General features: G+C 44.5%; 1 protein-coding gene across 4 annotated transcripts in view; it reads right to left on the bottom strand.

The window, feature by feature from the left end:
• The window catches only part of vti1a (vesicle transport through interaction with t-SNAREs 1A), a 187,844-nt gene that overhangs the window by 34,009 nt on the left and 136,572 nt on the right, over nt 1-17,263 (bottom strand). The window lies entirely within an intron of this gene.

The following is a 17,263-nucleotide window of genomic DNA, read 5'->3' as shown; positions in this document are numbered from 1 at the left end:
TTGATTCATTTATACTTATCTCGCAATTAAACACATGCGTCATTCTTTTTTGAACAAACACAGTTTACAGTCGCCACAATTGACTTGCCAACTTCTTTTTAAAAACAAAGCATTTATTTGTTATTAAAAGTGGAGAAGAAATGTCGATTGAACACAGTCCTAAGTTAAAGTCGTCAGTTTGCATGACGCCGGCGGCAAGCGTTGACCTATGACCCGAGTTTCCCGATTCGGTCCGCTATTTCCGCCACAGCTGGCGGTCAGGAGGTCCGCAGAAGGCCACGTGCGCTCCGTGGTTTAGTTCCAAAACGTCAATCAAGGAAGTCTGCGCGCAACCGGCAGTCTGGCTCAAAACGAACGCGAGTAAACTCGGACGGGGAGAAAAATAAACAGAACAACGGCTAAACTTAGAAGTTGTTTTGGGCCTACTCTCGCCGTGTCCTTTTCTCCGCACGTTTCGACGGCAGCCTTCCTTGTGGAGACATTTTGTTTTTCTCCATTCAAGGACGCATATAGCCTTGAACACAGGGTGCCTTTTGCGCGGAACGGCACAATTAACAATGGCTACATATAAACTACTGGAGTAGTCCAAACAATTGGAGAATTGCATAATAGGGAACGAATTGTGTAATCTCGGTTCGGTCTCCGCGGCGTTAGGCCTCGCTATTCACGGCCCGTTGAGCTTTGGTGGTTTGGAAACTAGTCGATATAACAACAAAGACAGGGTTGTTGGCGATATTCATTTACGCCCATGGATCCGTACATACGAGGACAACTTGGGTTGAACCTGAACAAGATTTAACTCCACACACGTGCTTATAATGTATCAGTCAACTGCGCATGGCGCTGGTGTAACCCAAGGCATTTAACAAGTGTATGCAGATCACAGGAGTAAGTAGTATCAGTTATTTTAATATAGGACCAAAATGTTGTGCAATAGATTTTTTCAATGAAATATTTTGGAATCGCTAGAATAACTAAATACATTGAGACATACCCTACATGATGAAGAATAATTGCAATTCTGACAATTGATATAACCGTAATTTAACTTGTGTTTCAAATATCGTATCACGTATAATATTATCAATCTTTATTATCAGAAGCATATATTCAGCCACAGGATATATATACGAACAACAGAAAAATAATAATAAAAAAACCGAGGGTGAAATTCTTCAAAAGTGCATTTCCATATAAATAATGCAGATGGGTATCTTAAAAAAGGCTCTGTGCTTTCATTTCCGCGTTTAACATAATGTTTAACGCGCCGGTTAATCTCCTGCTTCTTATTGGCAGCTTTTGATGTGATCAAACGCCGTAACCGGGAATGTTTCTTACAGGATACGTGTCAAACCTGCGACTGCCAGAGCGGACGCCTCTTCCAGGCGATACTGCGAATACGCCTCCTGACAGCGGCAGTCAGCACTGTCAACAGCTGTTGTGGTTTCAAAGGCAAGGCCTCTTCATATCAGCCTGATATAGAGAAAGATTATAAGGGAACTGCAGAGTCTTCCATTTGGATTTGCTTTCCGTGCTTTTATGTACAAACTTTCCGGTGAAGATAATCAAGTTTTTTTAAAAATTTTTTTATGTGAGCAACGTGGGTTTCAGATATGCAGAGCGAGGACTCTTTGGTTTGGAGGTGAGTGTGTGTGTGTGCGTGTGTGTGTGTATACACATTTGTGTGAGCATTTATGTGCAAGTGTGTGTGCATGAGTGTGTATGGGTGGACGTGTGTGTGTGTGTGTGTGTGTGTGTGTGTGGGGTTATACACATTTGTGTGAGCATGTGTGCGTATGTGCCATTGCGTACATACGAATGTGTGCGTGTATGTGTGCTCATACACGTATGTCTGTGTATGTTTGTGTGTGTGTGTGTGTGTGTGTGTGTGTCTGTGCATGTGTGTTTATACACATTTGCATGTATGTGTGTGTGTGTGTGTGTGTGTGTATACCCGTGCGTGTGATAGAGAGGCATTTTGTATCAGATTGTACTATGTGCAATAGTTTGTCTGTGTATGTTTGTGTGTGTGTGTGTGTGTGTGTGTGTGTGTGTGTGTTTCAGCGCATGTGTTTATACACATTTGCATGTATGTGTGTGTGAGTGCGCGAGCGTGCGTGTGTACCCATGTGTGTGACAGAGAGGCGTTTTGTATCAGAGGGGAACTGAGACAATGGTCGCTATTCACCACCATAATCAGTGACGACATCATCTCCGGAGCGTGGCTTCAGCAAACACAATAGTCAGAGCAACATCTGCCGGGAGAATCCAAAGCAGGAAGGATGGGTTCCACCAGTCTTCAAAATACAACCATCAACCAATCAGCACATTCACCCTACAGCATTGCTACATACTAGGCAGCCTGTAGCATAGTGGTTAAGGTCCACCACTGGGACCTGGAAGGTTGGTAGTTCAAGCCCCGGTATAGGCGCGATAAGATCCTGTTGAGCCCTTGAGCAAGGCCCTTCACCCCATATTTCCACCCGAACACATGCAGAGGACAAAATACCCCAAGGGAAATCTTCCCCCCACCATCCGTAATCAAAGGAACATTCTACATTATGAGCTAAAACGCAAAACTGATCCCAGACCAGCACTTCCACAAAAAATGCATTAATACATGTCTATGAGAGAGCCGCCATTGAGTGCTAGAGTAGGGGTAGCTCTGCTGTACAGAACATAATTTCTGTGGGGCTCTACTGTAATTCAGACTCGGGTTCCAGGGATTGTTTTTTCCCATGGAGGACTAAAGGTTTTTATTTCAGAGCTGGCTGTGGCAATTCTAATTTAGCAGCCACAACCTGTAAAATCTCCTGGGATTTTCACGCGCAACAGTCTCTAGAGTTTACAGAGAATGGTGTGAAAAACAAAGAACATCCAGTGAGCAGGAGTTCTGTGGGCAAAAACGCCTTGTTAATGAGAGAGGTCAGAGGAGAAGGGCCAGCCAGGTCAAAGCTGACAGGAAGGTGACAGTAACACAAATAACCATACATAACAATGCAGAAGAGCACATGGGCACATTACATTTATTTACAAGAAGATGCTATCCAGAGCAACGTGCAACTAGTGCAGACCAAGGGTCACATTAACAACTACAGAACACAGGTTGGATAAGGTACAATTCTCATAAAGGACTAGTCGTCGACAGCCATGAATATCTCACGAAGCTTCCACGGGCTGTGGTATGGCAGACTCGAGGAAAATAGGTTTGGTAAGCAAATACAACAGACACGAATTCAACGCAGCAGTGGTAGATGAAGTACAGCAAGAGAGGGCAAAAACATGAAGACGGGAGCGGGACAGGAGCGATGCTCGATTAGGGCATTCCTACAGGGGAGGAGAAGTACTGTCAAGGTACTGTCTGAAGAGATGTGAGGACGTACTTTTTCAAGAACTGCGTCATTCACATGAAGGATAAAGGTGAGAAGGGAGCACACACTGCTCCGAGACCCCCCCCCCCCACCGCCCTTGCCCTCGTTCCAGGACGCTCCCTGACGCCGGTCAGGGTGTCTCCACCGAGCGACGGCTAGCAGCCTGCCGTGATTTCTCACACGCCGGTCTCAGATAGAGGGAGAAGCTCGTTCCAACGTCCTAAATCAGCACTGCGCAGGTCCGCGGGGCGAGTCAAACAAGGCCAAGGCTGTACACAACGAACGGCCCCCCGATCGAGGCCGAACGCAGGGTGAACCAGCGCCGGTTGGACAGAACCAGAACCGAACAAGCCAGGCCCAAACACGGGGGAAAATTCGGCCTTGGCAAATGAGGCCAGCAAATGGGAGAAACCACGCTAAAATAGGTCCAGGAAATCATACCAGGCCAAAACGGAAGGAAAACAAAAACAGGCAGGTAGTCAGTAACATCATACACCCTGACATGTACGGGCAGCCTGTGGCCTAGTGGCTCAGGTACATGACTGGGACCTGGGAGGTAGGCGGTCCAAGCCCCGGTGTAGCCACGATAAGATCCGTGCAGCTGTTGGGCCCTCGAGCAAGGCCCTTAACCCATTGCTCCAGGGGTGACTGTCCCCTGCTTAACCTACGTAAGCTGTTTTGGATAAAAGTGTCAGCTAAAAACCAATTTGATTATTATAATTTGACATGAAATGTGCGTTTTGGAAACCCCGATCAAGCCTACGGCGCAACACTCCGTGGGCAACTCGGCAGGGCCAAATACCAGCACGAGCTCTCCTCCGAAGCACGGCGAGTCTTTTTCACTCCCCGTTCGACGGGTCTCGCTCAGAAATGAGTCGGATGAAGACGCTGAGCATGCAGCTATACCAGAGCCCATCTGGTCTGTGAGGAATGTGGGGCACGACGAGCATCCGCCACCACCGGGTGACGCTAAAGCTAACTGTACGTAGCCGTGCTCAATGGTCTGCACTGACACCAGTAGTCCGGATTTGATACCAGACCACTGAGGACATCCACACACTAGAATAGCGAAAGCAGCAGCCCCAATGATGATCAGCTTCAACCAGTCTGGCCATTCTCCTCTGCCGTCTGTCATTAACAAGGTGTTTCTGTCCGCAGAACTGCTGCTCACTGGATAAAAAAACTCTAGAGACTGTTGGGCGTGAAAATCCCAGCTGATCAGCAATTTATGAGATACTCAAACTGCCACCAACAATCATTACATTACATTACAGGCATATGGCAGACACTCTTATCCAGAGCGACGTACAGTTGATTAGACTAAGCAGGAGACAATCCTCCCCTGGAGCACTGCCGGGTTAAGGGCCTTGCACAAGGGCCCAACGGCTGTTTGGATCATATTGTGGCTACACCGGGATTAGAACCACCAACACTACGCTACAGGCAACCCTATCATTCCACGGTCAAAGTCACAAAGATCAATTTTTTTCCCCATTCTGAAGGTTGATGTGAACATTAACTGAAGATCTTGACCCTTATCTGCATGATTTTATGCATTGCACTGCTGTCACCCGATTGGCTGATTAGATAATCGTATGAATAAGTAGGTGCACAGTTGTTCCTATTAAAGTGCTCAGTCAGTGAATGCTTTTTATAACTTATCAGTCTCTATTTTATAGCTGTATTGGGCTTAACCATCGAAATATCCAGCAGTTGTAACGTCAGTAACCTTGGAATTGACCATTTAAAATGTTAAATAACTTTAATATAACACAATTGTTTGCATTTTTTAAAACATTTCTTATTAAGTTAGCATACAGTCCTGTGTGTGTGCTTCCCCCCCCCTTTGAATGACCTCCTTTTGCTGTTGTATTATAAGATTACTGCAAGATTATAAGACTTACTCCATATCACCAAGGCTGTATTAAGGTTTTACCTGTGTACCGAGGCGTTAACTAATTCATTGTTTTCATGTGGAAACGTAAAACCTTCTCATTGGTAACGTGCGCAATGCACATACGGCCTGAACAGAGTGTGTTTTTGATGCGGACGCCGAAATCTGATATGAACGACAGTCTTTGATGTTCATCATTACTTAATTCATTCCTTGCATCTATATAGCGCTTGTCTCACCTGCCGGCAACTCGACAAGCTTCACAGTGATGAGGGGGAAACTTGCCTCACCCACCTCCAATGCGTAGTACCCACCTGGGTGATGCAACGGCAGCCATTTTCGGGTGGAAAGGGAGAGAACTATTTTTTAGCCAATTAAATCAGGGAATGATTAGGTGGCAGGTTGAGAAAGGCAGTTATGGAATTTAGCCAGGACACCGGGGAACCCCCTACTCGGTCAGGGGATCTTTAATGACTACAGCGAGTCACGTTTCATGAGTCGGGAGCTTACTGCTAGTAGCTTGAGCTCATGCTAACGTGCTACATTAGACATATTTTAGCATTAAACTTTTGCGTGCGTTCTGGGAGCAGATATGAGCACCTTTTTCAAATGGCCAAGATGTCATCCCGCATCGTAACCGGGTACGAAGACTTACGCCCACCGGCCGGTGACCTCATCGCGCCGTCGCGCTTACGTTACAAAAGAACGGCCCTTAAACGCACTCAGTGTGGATATCGCTATGACCCAAATCCTGGAGTATCCGTTATCCCCATGGCCTCGTCCCAGCGCACGGCGAATCTGTGGACAGTGGGGGGTTGTGTAAGAGGAGACCTCGGCCATTGTTTCGCCTGTGAAGAATCTGCGAGTGCGGCCATTTTGGGTCCAAATTTTGGCTACGGGGGGAAGGCTACACAAAGGAGAGTGAGAGTGCGTCCATGCTCCTGCAGCGAGAGTCAGGGCTCTAAACGCTATCTCCGCCGCGGGAGGCAGAGGGAGACCCTGAGGTCATTAGCGCGGCGCGTGTATCGTGTGACAGGGCTGCATTAACGCGCCGTGTCGGGTGACAGCTCTGCGGGATCACGTGTTGCTCTCGAAGAGCATTCGCCTCCCAAAAGATCTGATTTCAAATTCAAAACAAAAGGCTCGAAACAAAGGGTCTAATCTGGGCATTCCTTAGCTCAACGTGTTACACAACCTGACACGCACACGTTTGCATTTGAAACTTGCACCCCACGTTCAAAACTGGTTTTTACCCCTCGCATTATGTGCCTTTAACTGGTTTCCCTTGATCCATTTTCCATGATCTGAACTGGGTTAAAAAAGGTGTCTAAAGTCATGACACCTTTTAAAGTTTTTTGAGTCAGAATGGCTGACAGTCTATTGTTTTGGCCCTTTTTTTTGCATCCACCCATTGAAGGCATTACTTGATCTTGCTTGAGTTTCAAACCATTCGACTGTTGAAACTTGTATCTATCTGCGAGCATGCATGTCACTAACTTTGAGTAGCACTCGGTCAAATTCATCACATTTATTCATCACGGAGGCTGCTTCTCCTCAGCCCTGGTCATGATCCCCATCCAACATGGACACCTGACAAGTTTTCCAGGTCTTCTCGTACCAACTGCCTCTCAGTTTTCCCTTACCCAATCGCCCATGAGTTCACCCATTCACCCACCCCAAATGTTCTCCTGAACCTTAGAAATTTTCCTCCAAAGCCATAAGGCTTGCTAGTGTTGCCATATAGCACAATGGTTAAAGGACTCTACTTGTAATTCTTGAGGTTACAGGTTCAATTCCTAGATAGATGGTGCTGCCTTAAGCAAGCTGCATAACCTACAGTCAACGGCTTCACTGAATATGCCACTGTAAAACTGTATTTTATGTGAAATTCAACCGCTGTACTGTAAATTGTTCTGGATAAGAGCTAAAAGCTGCCAACAAAATTTTCCTTTGCCCATTTTCTAAATTACGTGATAATGTTCTCACGAGCGGTATAACGGTCAGAATGGACGCACCCCTCCTCCTCTCCTCAATTTGTCTCAGTGTTACAAAGAATCAGTCTTCCTTCAGCAGCGCTACGACATCTCCGACGCCGCGCGTTTATCGGAAGACGGCGAGGAGGGTTTTTTCGCTCCACTTCCTGTAAAAATCCAATACATGGGGGGTACGAGCGCTCCGGCTCTCCGGTTCCTTCCAAGCCCTTCATTTCGAATCGATCCGCTTCTCCGTCAGATCAAAGGGGCCCCGCGCCATCGCGCGTTTAGCCGTAGCGGGATCGTCGCTCTTCATGTCTAAATATTAATGATAATGAGTCTCAAACCCTGCTTGTGTTGGGCAATTACCCAACGTATTGATCTGGGTAGTCCTGGAGCCAATTAAAACTCGGTCGTCTTAATGTGCCCGGACGCTTCAAAGACCGGAGCTGTCAATCCGGCCCCCGAGATCTGGCGATTACCGCTAAAGGCGCGATCCGAAACAATCGCTCCGAACGGCGGGAATGGAGGCTGGCGCGGGCTTGGCGCGTCACGGCGGGGGCTCGGCGACCCACGTCTCCGCCCGTTTCTCGCCCGCACCTTCGCCGCACCGCGTTCGGCCCTCTGACAGTCCGTTTCACGCGACGTGCGGCCGACTTTTCCGACAGGCAAAGCCGTACCGACTGAGGACGCAGACAAACGCTTCTGTGATCTTCTTTTCTTCATCTAAAATGCACCTTCATTTTGCTCTCTGTCAAATGCATTAATGCGCGCATGTGATCTGAAACGTTTCACTTAAAACATAAACGTGCCACAAATAATTCTTCGAGCGGGGCCATCTGGTTAGTTTAACCACACTTCATTTGTGATGCTGGACCCCGTCTTAGAGAGAGGCAGATATTTTAAGGCTTTAACTTAGGGAAGGCGTGCAATAAAATTAAATGTTTAGTTCACTGTACCTTGTAACATAAATTGTTCCATACCCCACTGATATTGAAACCAGACCTTCTCTCATTCATAAGAAATGTTGTACGCTTTTTATGAGAAAGGGTGGGATGCTGGTTAAATGTTCCTGTAAGTGAGACAGCACACACAGACACACACACACACACACACACACAGACGCACACAGACGCACACAGACACACACACACACACACACACACACACACACACACAAACACATACACACATGTACTATGGATACTTGCACTCCGCCAATTCATTGTTTTGACAATGATTGCACAGATAACAAATTTGGTGACTGCGGTTATCAAGGGCTTAAACTTGAAGATTATACCAAGATATACTTTATAACTAACTTTATTAAATGCAGAGGAACCAGGTTGGATACCATTCAGACAGTTCTGGGCAAATCAAGTGCACCTTGATGCTGACAGACAGACAGACAGACATTTCCTGCTCGGCTTTATTTTCATGCTTTCAAAACATAAAAAAGGAAAGAAGCGCTCCTATAAAGTTCACTGCAGGCTAGCTTTCCTGCGCCAAGGGTTCCACAACAGAGTAAACACAACCTACGGTATTCGCTGCCAGCAAAAAATCCTGTCATTACACGTTACGAGTTGGCAACGTTAAAAAAATGTCAACGTTTGGGTTCCCGGTGTATCTTTATATATAAATTTAAAGAAATACAAAAATTCTTAGCAACATGTTGGTTCAACAAAATATAAACTCAACAAAACTGTCCCTTGCAATGAAAAAAACAGATAATAATGCAATAATGCAATGAAATAAATAAGAAACCACTTTTTCAGGAACAAATGGTTCCTTCAATAAAAGTCAATAAAAAAGAAACAATATATTTACATAGATAAAAAAAATGCCTTGTAGAAAACAAACAGACAAACAACAATGCATAATATACAATGGCATTATGTGGTTGTAGCGGTTTGTGCGTGACGCTCGTGTTACCGCTTTGCCCAGCAGACTGAGAGAGCCACCCGTCTGACTGGACCCTTTGTGCTGGCACGAGGCAGGAGGCTTGGTCTATACCGGGCCAACAATGGCACCGTTCATATCGTAATAACACAGCAAACACAGCTCCGGCCACCGGCTCTCCCAGGTTTTTTCAATTAACTGGACCGCGGCTGGCGAAGGCGCATTCACACGAGGGCAACTGCAGGATAATGCCTCTCTCTCTTTCCTCACGCATTGTTTGGTAAGACAAAAACAAAACACACACACACACACACATTATAGCACAAAACAAACAAGCAAAAACAAATAAAATCTGATTTAATACGATGTTTTCGAAGAGTGCCTTTGGCGGTTATACTGAATAAAAACAGAATAAAAAACTTGCACGGCTTTTACGGACGCGACTTCTGAAAACTTTTCATTCTCTCCGTACGACAAAAAAAACGAATGAACGGCAAAGCAGCACGCCCTTCAATAGCGCTTAAACAAAAAAAAAAAAGGGGGTTCATGTGCTCTAGACAAGACAATGGATTAGTTTCAAATTATGATAAGAGCTTGCCAAGGGATTTTATTGCACCTCGGGGGCAATCAATTAAGGGCTTGCAAAATTACACAGATCGTCGCTTAGCTAATGTACAATTTTCACCGCCCGCACTCAGATCAGGGGGTAAATCTTCCTTGCCGTCCCTAGCCATAACTTTGTAAGTCAATACGATGCGCAACAATACAATAACACTCTGGGCAACTGCATCTCAAGTGCAAAAAAAAAAAAAACAAATATCCATTTTATTTTTTTGGCCTTGAAAACTACTACCAAGGCGGACATTTCTCTCCAGACAAAGATAAATGCAAAATAAACCCCTTTAATGATGCATTACGAGAGCAAGTTCTCCTTTTTTCTGTGTGCTAATTCATCTCGTCCCAAAGCTCTGGATCTCTTGGTGGGAGGACTGCAGAAATCCCATCAGCCTGCCAGGAATGCCGCTCTCTCCTGCCCTGCGCAGCCAAACAGCACTAACGGCTGCCGAAGACCAGGTGCGGGCATAGTTTTCACTTATTTATTTATAAATATTTTATTTTGCTCATTTGGCGGACTAGAGACCCTATCAATGATGTCTTTCAAAATTTAACTTGTAAACATGTACAACTATTTGTACAGCAGAGATACTGTGTTGCTGATGTTCACTGCTGATTATAATTGTTCTGAGAACAATGGGGGAGAGGTTAGTCGTAGCTGACTAAAATGTCAGGGTGAACAGAAGGTGAGAGGTTAGCGATGGCTGAGTAAAATGAGAGGCTGAACACAGGGTGAGAGGATAGCAGGAGCTGAATAAAATGAGAGGCTGAACAGAGGGTGAGAGGATAGCAGGAGCTGAATAAAATGAGAGGCTGAACACAGGGTGAGAGAGCAGAACAGGGGAAGATGACATGACATTCTGACAGAGCACTAAATCAGATTACACATTCTGAATTTGGGGAATAATTCTGTGTAATTCATCTTGCATAAAATAAAGAAAGCAATTTTGAGCATTTTTATTGCATTATACCATAACCCATGTTATATACACTCAGTGAGTACTATGGGTATTTATTTAATTCAAGTCTTCTGCTGCTGTAGCCAATCCACTTAGAGGTTTTACACGTTGTGCATTCAGAGATGCTTTTCTGCATACCACTGTTGTAATGCATGGTTATTTGTTACTGTCACGTTCCTGTCAGCTTCGACCAGTCTGGCCCTTCTCCTCTGACCTCTCTCACTAAGAATGTGTTTCTGCTCACAGAACTGCTGCTCACTGGATGTTTTTGGTTTTTCACACTATTGTGTGCAAACTCAAGAGACTGCTGTGCGTGAAAATCCCAGGAGATCAGCAGTTTCTGAGATACTCAATCACCCTGCCTGGCACCAATAATCATTCCACGGTCACATAGATCACATTTCTTCCCCATTCTGACATTTGGTCTGAAATACATTTGAACCTCTTGACCAGGCCGGCATGGTTTAAAAGAAAAAAGAAAAAATCGTTTCTGATTGTTCCCGTTTTCTCCTAATTTATTCCAATTGCCCGTGCCCCTGCATCGTCCTACCCGTGACCGTGAATCCCGGGCACCCGTGGTGCTGTTGCATGTGCCGATCTTACTAACCCCCCTCGCTGAGTCCTCACCCCGTCCCCCGGTGCGGCCAGCCAATTACGCCGCTCCATGTGAGCCGGGCAAACTTTGGCAGGACCGGGAATCGAACCCCGGTCCTCGGGGTGCAACTGCAACAAACTGACGCCTGCGTCAAAGGTCTGTTACTTCAGCCATCAAGGTCCATTACTTTAGCTGTGTGTTACAGGGTGGCTTGTAGCGTAGTGGTTAAGGTAAATGACTGGGATACGCAAGGTTCTAATCCCGGTGTAGCCACAATAAGATCTGCACAGCCGTTGGGCCCTTGAGCAAGGCCCTTAACCCTGCATTGCTCCAGGGGAGGATTGTCTCCTTCTTAGTCTAATCAACTGTACGTCACTCTGGATAAGAGCGTCTGCCAAATGCCAATTATGTAATGTAATGTGATTAACAAGATGGTGTCCAGGACTACCTAATTAAGTGATCACGGAGTGTATGCTTTCTGCTTTTCCCTTATTCGTGTTTTTTAAGCACCTTTCATTCACTCAGTTTTTAGCTTTCTTGGAAGCGCTATATAGCCAACAGCAATAATTCCCTGGATGATGTATCCAGAGTGGATGTCTACACTGCATTTGGAGACAACAATGAACAATGAACAAAAACAGCCAACAGTATAAGGCCGTTTGATGATATCACCATATTTTGCAACACGCCTGTAATGTGAAACCACCTGAATACCCTACATATTGTGTAACATATCTGTATTGTGAAATGAATCCTTATACAGTAACATTACGCTAATATCACAAGAATTATATAATACCTGCAAACTTCACCAGTTACTTCTCCAGTCAAATATAATTTTCCATATGATTTCTTCACATATTACATAAATAAAATACTTGTTAGGGATAAAATCATAGTTAATATAAACCTACACATGCAGTTTGCATGCCCTCCCCTTTGCATGCCCTCCCCTTTTTTATTAATTAATAAATAAATAAAAAATCTCCAACGGCACAGTGTCCCCATGACTGCACTGGATTTTTCTGCTGGGTCTAGAGGAATGAGTGCCACCTGCTGACACCACACAACTTCCAGCAGCAGCAGCACTAAACCAAGCCCATCCCTGTTCAGCTTGGGCCAGCAGGCAGAAGACACGGGGTGGCAAGATGGCTGGATCATCACAGCAAACAAACAGGAGCCACATAGCTCGCAAAATTGACATTGTGCTATTTGTTTGCAGCGACTGTTATATTTACCGAGCTTGAGATTCTGCCAAAGATTTAATAAAAGATTTGTGAAAGGAAACCAGTGTTTAAATTGTTTATGTCAAGCATGTCCTAAAATACTCCACCGCAAAGCTGCTTTTCAGATCGTACAGTGTGCATCAATGTCTTATTAAATAAGAGTGAACAGAGCCAGAGTCTGGAGAAATAAAAAACATGACCGCGTTGTGTCCGAAACATCCGCGGACGCGGTTCAACCGGGTTCTACTTTTATGAACTTGTGGAAAAAAAGCAGGGACCCAAAACTGCAGCTGCAGCTGACATGCAAACGCTCACATCGCATTCCTGCAACGCTGTCCAGTTGTTGGGCAGCGGAAGCAAACATCCCGTTTCACTACCGCAGAGGGAAGCCATTATTGTACAGACAACCAACAAACAAACAAGTCAAATGAACGAGCGTAATTTCATGTTGCATGCCCCTGACCGTGTGTTTAAACTCACCCCACAAATGTCTTCCACAAACTATTTCTGCCACTAACCAGCGTTCCAAAACCATACAAAACATTCAGAATCCGAAACTGCCATTGGGAAAAGGTTACATGCAGTCAAGTGTTCTTTACACGGCTGTTTATTGACGTGTGATAGTTCAGCAGTCTCTCAATAAAACGCTCATGATATTTCTATATGAGGCAGTCTGTAGGCACTCCGATTTGAATTAGCGCTTTAGCGATGATGCATATAAATATGAATATATATACACTCACCGAGCACTTTATTAGGAACATTTTTACTTTATTACACCTACTTATTCATGTGATTATCTAATCAGCCAATTGTGTGGCAGCAGTGTAATGCATACAATCATGTAGATACGGGTCAGGAGCTTCAGTTAATCCGTGGAATGATTGGTGGTAGCAGACAAGGTGGTTTGAGTATCTCAGAAACTGCTGATTTTCTGGGATTTTCAAGCACACTAGTCTCTAGAGTTTGCAAAGAATGGTGCACAAAAAAAAAATATGGGAAAAAAAAACAAAAAACCAGGGAGCAGCAGTCCTGCAGACAGAAATGTCTTGTTAATGACAGACGTCAGAGGAGAATAGCCAGACAGATCAAAGCTGACAGGAAGGCGACAGTAACGCAAATAACCACACATTACAACAGTGGCATGCAGAAGAGCATCTCTGAACACACAACGCATCATAACTGTAAGAGGATAGGCTACAGCAGTGGAGGTCTAAAAAAGAAGTCAAACAAAAATCAAATAAAGTGCTCTGTACTCTGACTGGTGTTTTGGGTTTTTCTTCACAGCTCTCACAATGTTTCTGTCATTAACAGCTGTTATTTTCCTTGGTCGACCTGTTCGATGTCTGTTGCTCAGTACACCAGCGGTTTCTTTCTTTTTCAGGACATTGCAAGTTGTTATATAAGCTATCCTCAATGCTTGTGCAATGGATTTCCCGTCTTTCCTAAGCTTCAAAATGGCTTGCTTTTCTCTCAAATACAACTCTCTGGTCTTCATGTTGGTTTATCTTCTCTAACACAAATGTAGTTTTCACAGGCAAAACCCAAGAGTAGATATTCAGAACTATCTATTGTTTAACCAATCAATCTAACAGGACACATCTGGGCAGCAAGAAACACCTGTCAGTCACATGTCCTAATACTTTTGCTTGCCTAAAGATTGGCTAGTCTGATACAAAGATATGTTCCAAGTTATTTAACAAATCTAGATGAAAATACCAGAAAATAAAAGCTGAAATTCGGATTGTTCACCTCACATACATCGCTTGACCTCAAACTGGTCTGGTATTATTGCACATACAAATCATGGAAATACACTCAAGTTGTACATTGAGAGTCTCTCTGGAAGAGAGCATACATGAAATGAGTGCAATGCAAATGACTGTAGTGACATCACAGCAATAGTAGTCAAGGGAGGACTCCACGTTCCTGAACTCACATTAAAACATTTTTCCCTTTATGTCTGAGACACTGACAGCTCAAGCTGTTCAGATTTGCTTATGATAAATACTGGTTCTCATCTCTACTTTTTAACAGGCTGCATATCTTGCAGTGCTTCAATGCTTATTTCATTTGTAATGAGATTGGCTTTAAATCACTGAATATAGTGAGTAGAGAATTGAGTAGAGAATGAATTCAGAGAATACAATGTCAGTAGAATGCAGGTAATTTCAGAAGTTGACAAAATTATGTGCTGTTGAATAGACTCCAAACAACTGGAGGCCATTCAGTGACCTCTGAATGCACTTACCAGTTGGAAAAGAACCTGCCTTTGCTGCCATTGTGGCTCATAATTGAGTTAGGCGGAATGTGTTTAACTTAAGAGGAAGCGCTTCTATTGAAGTACCTATGGGTTTCTGTATTTCCACGTGACAGGGTAAGTTATCAACTCCCAAAAGGAAAAAAATAATTGATTTGAAAACAAATGTGGAAGGATATTGTTCAACTAATAACGAATAAAAACATTTCAAATGCCATTCATTTAGTGAATATTTTGGATAAAAAATTTTTTGAGTTATGTTGCGTGGAAAATTTTATGAATAAATTATCCTGCCCAACTACTCTTCCATATTATTCCGAATGTTTGTTCCTGTCAGGTTTCGTGTATTTCACTGTGTTGTATTTTGTCTAAGTGGGTTGCGTTTCTGTGTTTTAGTACCCTCTACGCACACCGTAGTCACCCTGTCAGTTCATTCATTAATTGTTATCGTTTTCACCTGCGTTTTCACTTCCTGATTGTTTCCCCACACCAGCCTTATCCCCGCTGATTCCGTTTCCTGCCTCTCGACCTCCGCCTGTCTGACCTGCTTTATTTATAATAAAGACTTTGTTAAAAAATCCACATCTGGGTCTCACATCTGCGTCTGGTGTTGCCTGATAGTTCCTTTACACAAAATAATAAAATACAGATTCAAACAAAGTCACTGAACTTACACATAACCACACCCATATTAAACACTTGTGGAAGAAGTGCTTCATTTTACTTGTCCAGAAGACACCAGTAGTAACATCATAACATATAAATAATATCTAAACAAACAAAACACTTCAGTAAATAAAATATTCTGAAATGTGACACATAATTTCAAGACTCAAGGTCAACCCTCAGACCAATATTCCGGAACACATATCAATAAATAATTCAATAAGCCAGTCATGCTATGACATGTTGGTGTTATAGCAGCTTAATTAAGGCTTAAGGACAACACACTCACTGTAAAATGTGATACCCTCACCCAGATAATTTACTTATATTCACTTATATCGCTGCGGTTCAGTGGTGCAGGAACTGTCAGAGGATGTTGTGCCTTATTGAAGGCATTTCCAGATGGGGCAGATATGACAGCCTTAAGTAAACTCTATGGTTTCTGCTAGGTGTGAGCCTGCTTGTTGCCATGGCGGGGTTGCCGGGCGCGGAGGACTGGGGCGTCTGGGTTCCAGCTGGCAGGAGGCCGGAGGGGCAGCCCAGCGCTGATCTGGCAGCCGGCTCGCCGAGCCCAAACAGCCCTGCTGGCAGCCAAGTCCACTCAGGCCCGGCCAGCTGGGCTCACACTGCTGCCGAGTGCTCGCACACACACACACACACACAGACACACACACAGACACACACACAGACACACACAGACACAGACACAGACACACACACACACACACACACAGACACACACACACACACACACACACACACACACAGACACAGACACAGACACACACACACACAGATAGATATACACACACACATACATATATACACACACACACACACACACACACAGACACACACACAGACACAGACACAGACACACACACAGATAGATATACACACACACACATACATATATACACACACACATACCTATACACACACACACACACACACACACACACATACATACACAAACACGTGCACAATATACACACACACTCACATAGACAAACACACACACACACACACACACACACAAGCATATGCACACTATACACACACGTAAGCATATGCACACATACACACAGGCACGCATGTTCACATGTGCAAACACACACACATACAAACATAAGCACATGTACGTGTACACACAAATGCATGAATATGATGCACACACACATAGGCACACACACACAAACACGCACACACACACACGCACAAACACGCAAACGTACACATCGTCGTAACAGTGAGCCAGATTTTTTCGAGCGATCCAAACATTCCGGAATTCCCAGCGCAGACGTCCTGACGGACGCCGGCCGAAGCCGTCTCTCCGACCCCACGGCAGACTGGAGAGGAACTGCCGGCAGACCTCCGCCAAAGTTCACACTAGCCAACGGAGAGCAGGAGCGCATTGGCCCGTGGCGGAAAATCCTTTTTTTACAGACACGTAACTACGCGTCTCTGACTGAGAAAACCTGTGCTGAGGCATTTCACAGTGTCTGTGCCACTCCAAGACAAAATCACACATTAGTACAAAGCGCCAGGCCAAATGTGTGATTTAGAGCTGGTTCAGCATCTGTGACGTAGTCCATGAAGACTAGCACACTGTAGCCTGTACTGTTTTGACGCAAACGGTTCTACATTAGCGATATATGACCACATACTGTTCTACACAAGGCTTGTATCCAACAACTGAAATGACAACAGGCTTTGCCAAAGCAAAAATAATCTGAAATACCCTTGAATAAAGGAAAGCCAATAATAAAGCAATTTCTACTGAAATATCCATAACCCTTTGAAGG

Source organism: Conger conger, chromosome 2, assembly GCF_963514075.1.
Source record: "Conger conger chromosome 2, fConCon1.1, whole genome shotgun sequence".
In the NCBI taxonomy this organism is placed as follows: domain Eukaryota; kingdom Metazoa; phylum Chordata; class Actinopteri; order Anguilliformes; family Congridae; genus Conger; species Conger conger.
This window is presented reverse-complemented; position numbering and strand designations above follow the sequence as displayed.